The 6,434-nt window shown below is 38.8% G+C and overlaps 1 protein-coding gene across 2 annotated transcripts in view; it reads left to right on the forward strand.

The window, feature by feature from the left end:
• Positions 1 to 6,434, forward strand: part of LOC128642502 (RING finger protein 112) — a 51,518-nt gene that overhangs the window by 43,274 nt on the left and 1,810 nt on the right. The window lies entirely within an intron of this gene.

Genomic DNA, 6,434 nt, shown 5'->3' on the forward strand with positions numbered 1-6,434 from the left:
GTACACTCGCATTTTTATTGTTTTAAAAGATAGATAGTCCCTTTTTATTACCCATTCCCTAGTTTTGCATAACCAACACAGTTATAATAATACACGTGTTACCTCTGTGATTACCTTGTATCTAAGCCTCTGCAAACTGCCCCCTTATTTCAGTTCTTTTGACAGACATGCATTTTAGCCAATCAGTGCTGGCTCCCTGGAACTTCACGTGTGTGAGGACAGTGTTATCTATATGACACATATGAACTAACACCCTCTAGTGGTGAAAAACTGTCAAAATGCCCTGAGAGAAGAGGCGGCCCTCAAGGGCTTAGAAATTAGCATATGAACCTCCTAGATTTAGCTTTCAAATAAGAATACCAAAAGAACAAAGCAAAATTGGTGATAAAAGTAAATTGGAAAATTGTTTAAAATTAGATGCCCTATCTAGTTTATTTTGGACTAGACTGTCCCTTTAATGCTCCTTTAAGTCTATATTTTAATGTTTCAAATCTTTATGAACTATTTAAATTGGACAAATGAAGTCAAAATAACATTTCTTTCATGTAATTAGCAAGAGTCCATGAGCTAGTGACGTATGGGATATACATTCCTACCAGGAGGGGCAAAGTTTCCCAAACCTCAAAATGCCTATAAATACACCCCTCACCACACCCACAAATCAGTTTTACAAACTTTGCCTCCTATGGAGGTGGTGAAGTAAGTTTGTGCTAGATTCTACGTTGATATGCGCTCCGCAGCAGGTTGGAGCCCGGTTTTCCTCTCAGCGTGCAGTGAATGTCAGAGGGATGTGAGGAGAGTATTGCCTATTTGAATTCAATGATCTCCTTCTACGGGGTCTATTTCATAGGTTCTCTGTTATCGGTCGTAGAGATTAATCTCTTACCTCCCTTTTCAGATCGACGATATACTCTTATATATACCATTACCTCTACTGATTCTCGTTTCAGTACTGATTTGGCTTTCTACTACATGTAGATGAGTGTCCTGGGGTAAGTAAGTCTTATTTTCTGTAACACTCTAAGCTATGGTTGGGCACTTTTATATAAAGTTCTAAATATATGTATTCAAACATTTATTTGCCTTGACTCAGGATGTTCAACGTTCCTTATTTCAGACAGTCAGTTTCATATTTGGGATAATGCATATGAATAAATCAATTTTTTTCTTACCTTAAAATTTGACTTTTTTCCCTGTGGGCTGTTAGGCTCGCGGGGGCTGAAAATGCTTCATTTTATTGCGTCATTCTTGGCGCGGACTTTTTTGGCGCAAATTTTTTTTTCTGTTTCCGGCGTCATACGTGTCGCCGGAAGTTGCGTCATTTTTTGACTTTTTTTGCGCCAAAAGTGTCGGCGTTCCGGATGTGGCGTCATTTTTGGCGCCAAAAGCATTTAGGCACCAAATAATGTGGGCGTCTTTTTTTGGCGCTAAAAAAATATGGGCGTCAGTATTGTCTCCACATTATTTAAGTCTCATTATTTATTGCTTCTGGTTGCTAGAAGCTTGTTCACTGGCATTTTTTCCCATTCCTGAAACTGTCATTTAAGGAATTTGATCAATTTTGCTTTATATGTTGTTTTTTCTATTACATATTGCAAGATGTCCCAGATTGACACTGAGTCAGAAGATACTTCTGGAAAAACGCTGCCTGGTGCTGGATCTACCAAAGTTAAGTGTATCTGCTGCAAACTTGTGGTATCTGTTCCTCCAGCTGTTGTTTGTAATGAATGTCATGACAAACTTGTTAATGCAGATAATATTTCCTTTAGTAATGTTACATTACCTGTTGCTGTTCCGTCAACATCTAATACTCAGAGTGTTCCTGTTAATATAAGAGATTTTGTTTCTAAATCCATTAAGAAGGCTATGTCTGTTATTCCTCCTTCTAGTAAACGTAAAAAGGTCTTTTAAAACTTCTCATTTTTCAGACGAATTTTTAAATGAACATCATCATTCTGATAATGGTTCCTCTGGTTCAGAGGATTCTGTCTCAGAGGTTGATGCTGATAAATCTTCATATTTATTTAAAATGGAATTTATTCGTTCCTTACTTAAAGAAGTCTTAATTGCATTAGAAATAGAGGATTCTGGTCCTCTTGATACTAAATCTAAACGTTTAAATAAGGTTTTAAATCTCCTGTAGTTATTCCAGAAGTTTTTCCTGTCCCTGATGCTATTTCTGAAGTAATCTCCAGGGAATGGAATAATTTGGGTAATTCATTTACTCCTTCTAAACGTTTTAAGCAATTATATCCTGTGCCATCTGACAGATTAGAATTTTGGGACAAAATCCCTAAAGTTGATGGGGCTGTCTCTACTCTTGCTAAACGTACTACTATTCCTACGGCATAGACCTGCTATATCTTTAGCGGATGTTGCTGCAGCTTCAACTATTTGGTTAGAAGCTTTAGCGCAACAAGTAACAGATCATAATTCTCATAGCATTGTTAATCTTCTTCAACATGCTAATAACTTTATTTGTGATGCCATCTTTGATATCATTAGAGGTGATGTCAGGTATATGTCTCTAGCTATTTTAGCTAGAAGAGCTTTTTGGCTTAAAACTTGGAATGCTGATATGTCTTCTAAGTCAACTTTACTTTCCCTTTCTTTCCAGGGTAATAAATTTAGGTCTAATAATCGTTTTCGTTCCTTTCGTCACAATAAGGAACAAAAGCCTGATCCTTCACCCACAGGAGCGGTATCAGTTTGGAAACCATCTCCAGTCTGGAATAAATCCAAGCCTTTCAGAAAAGCAAAGCCAGCTCCCAAGTCCACATGAAGGTGCGGCCCTCATTCCAGCCCAGCTGGTAGGGGGCAGATTACGATTTTTCAAAGAAATTTGGATCAATTCAATTCACAATCTTTGGATTCAAAACATTGTGTCAGAAGGGTACAGAATTGGCTTCAAGATAAGGCCTCCTGCAAAGAGATTTTTTCTTTCCCGTGTCCCAGTAAATCCAGCGAAGGCTCAAGCATTTCTGAAATGTGTTTCAGATCTAGAGTTGGCTGGAGTAATTATGCCAGTTCCAGTTCTGGAACAGGGGCTGGGGTTTTATTCATATCTCTTCATTGTACCAAAGAAGGAGAATTCCTTCAGACCAGTTCTGGATCTAAAAATATTGAATCGTTATGTAAGGATACCAACATTCAAAATGGTAACTATAAGGACTATCCTGCCTTTTGTTCAGCAAGGGCATTATATGTCCACAATAGATTTACAGGATGCATATCTGCATATTCCGATTCATCCAGATCACTTTCAGTTTCTGAGATTCTCTTTCCTAGACAAGCATTACCAGTTTGTGGCTCTGCCGTTTGGCCTAGCAACAGCTTCAAGAATTTTTACAAAGGTTCTCGGTGCCCTTCTGTCTGTAATCAGAGAGCAGGGTATTGTGGTATTTCCTTATTTGGACGATATCTTGGTACTTGCTCAGTCTTCACATTTAGCAGAATCTCATACGAATCGACTTGTGTTGTTTCTTCAAGATCATGGTTGGAGGATCAATTTACCGAAAAGTTCATTGATTCCTCAGACAAGGGTAACCTTTTTAGGTTTCCAGATAGATTCAGTGTCCATGACTCTGTCTTTGACAGACAAGAGACGTCTAAAATTGATCTCAGCTTGTCGAAACCTTCAATCACAATCATTCCCTTCGGTAGCCTTATGCATGGAAATTCTAGGTCTTATGACTGCTGCATCGGACGCGATCCCCTTTGCTCGTTTTCACATGCGACCTCTTCAGCTCTGTATGCTGAACCAGTGGTGCAGGGATTACACAAAGATATCTCAATTAATATCTTTAAAACCGATTGTACGACACTCTCTGACGTGGTGGACAGATCACCATCGTTTAGTTCAGGGGGCTTCTTTTGTTCTTCCGACCTGGACTGTAATTTCAACAGATGCAAGTCTGACAGGTTGGGGAGCTGTTTGGGGGTCTCTGACAGCACAAGGGGTTTGGGAATCTCAGGAGGTGAGATTACCAATCAATATTTTGGAACTCCGTGCAATTTTCAGAGCTCTTCAGTCTTGGCCTCTTCTAAAGAGAGAATCGTTCATTTGTTTTCAGACAGACAATGTCACAACAGTGGCATACATCAATCATCAAGGAGGGACTCACAGTCCTCTGGCCATGAAAGAAGTATCTCGAATTCTGGTATGGGCGGAATCCAGCTCCTATCTAGTTTCTGCGGTTTATATCCCAGGTATAGACAATTGGGAAGCGGATTATCTCAGTCGCCAAACGTTACATCCGGGCGAATGGTCTCTTCACCCAGAGGTATTTCTTCATATTGTTCAAATGTGGGGACTTCCAGAAATAGATCTGATGGCCTCTCATCTAAACAAGAAACTTTCCAGGTATCTGTCCAGATCCAGGGATCCTCAAGCGGAAGCAGTGGATGCATTGTCACTTCCTTGGAAGTATCATCCTGCCTATATCTTTCCGCCTCTAGTTCTTCTTCCAAGAGTAATCTCCAAGATTCTGAAGGAATGCTCGTTTGTTCTGCTGGTAGCTCCAGCTTGGCCTCACAGGTTTTGGTATGCGGATCTTGTCCGGATGGCCTCTTGCCAACCGTGGACTCTTCCGTTAAGACCAGACCTTCTGTCGCAAGGTCCTTTTTTCCATCAGGATCTCAAATCCTTAAATTTAAAGGTATGGAGATTGAACGCTTGATTCTTAGTCAAAGAGGTTTCTCTGACTCTGTGATTAATACTATGTTACAGGCTCGTAAATCCGTATCTAGGGAGATATATTATAGAGTCTGGAAGACTTATATTTCTTGGTGTCTTTCTCATCATTTTTCCTGGCATTCTTTTAGAATTCCGAGAATTTTACAGTTTCTTCAGGATGGTTTGGATAAAGGTTTGTCTGCAAGTTCCTTGAAAGGACAAATCTCTGCTCTTTCTGTTCTTTTTCACAGAAAGATTGCTAATCTTCCTGATTTTCATTGTTTTGTACAAGCTTTGGTTCGTATAAAACCTGTCATTAAGTCAATTTCTCCTCCTTGGAGTTTGAATTTGGTTCTGGGGGTTCTTCAAGCTCCTCCGTTTGAACCTATGCATTCATTGGACATTAAATTACTTTCTTGGAAAGTTTTGTTCCTTTTGGCCATCTCTTCTGCCAGAAGAGTTTCTGAATTATCTGCTCTTTCTTGTGAGTCTCCTTTTCTGATTTTTCATCAGGATAAGGCGGTGTTGCGAACTTCTTTTAAATTTTTACCTAAGGTTGTGAATTCTAACAACATTAGTAGAGAGATTGTGGTTCCTTCATTATGTCCTAATCCTAAGAATTCTAAGGAGAAATCATTGCATTCTTTGGATGTAGTTAGAGCTTTGAAATATTATGTTGAAGCTACTAAGAATTTCCGAAAGACTTCTAGTCTATTTGTTATCTTTTCCGGTTCTAGGAAAGGTCAGAAGGCCTCTGCCATTTCTTTGGCATCTTGGTTGAAATCTTTAATTCATCATGCTTGTGTCGAGTCGGGTAAAACTCTGCCTCAAAGGATTACAGCTCATTCTACTAGGTCAGTTTCTACTTCCTGGGCGTTTAGGAATGAAGCTTCGGTTGATCAGATTTGCAAAGCAGCAACTTGGTCTTCTTTGCATACTTTTACTAAATTCTACCATTTTGATGTGTTTTCTTCTTCTGAAGCAGTTTTTGGTAGAAAAGTACTTCAGGCAGCTGTTTCAGTTTGATTCTTCTGCTTATAATTTCAGTTTTTTTCATTATAAGATTTAAACTTTATTTTGGGTGTGGATTATTTTCAGCGGAATTGGCTGTCTTTATTTTATCCCTCCCTCTCTAGTGACTCTTGCGTGGAAGATCCACATCTTGGGTAGTCATTATCCCATACGTCACTAGCTCATGGACTCTTGCTAATTACATGAAAGAAAACATAATTTATGTAAGAACTTACCTGATAAATTCATTTCTTTCATATTAGCAAGAGTCCATGAGGCCCACCCTTTTTTTGTGGTGGTTATGATTTTTTTGTATAAAGCACAATTATTCCAATTCCTTATTTTTTATGCTTTCGCACTTTTTTCTTATCACCCCACTTCTTGGCTATGCGTTAAAATGATTTGTGGGTGTGGTGAGGGGTGTATTTATAGGCATTTTGAGGTTTGGGAAACTTTGCCCCTCCTGGTAGGAATGTATATCCCATACGTCACTAGCTCATGGACTCTTGCTAATATGAAAGAAATGAATTTATCAGGTAAGTTCTTACATAAATTATGTTTTTCATGGCTCACACAGAGATCATTAAAAAAAAAAAAAATGTTGCTACCAAATTAACCTTTATCTCTTGGTATCCTTTTGTTTAAACTTACCATGAGAGCATACTGAGGTAGGCTCAGGAGTGTGCACATGACTTAAACACTACATTGCAGGAGTGTTTGCTACAATGTTATAAAAGTAGTGCCCAAG

The sequence above is a fragment of the Bombina bombina genome, chromosome 11 (assembly GCF_027579735.1).
Source record: "Bombina bombina isolate aBomBom1 chromosome 11, aBomBom1.pri, whole genome shotgun sequence".
Classification (NCBI taxonomy): domain Eukaryota; kingdom Metazoa; phylum Chordata; class Amphibia; order Anura; family Bombinatoridae; genus Bombina; species Bombina bombina.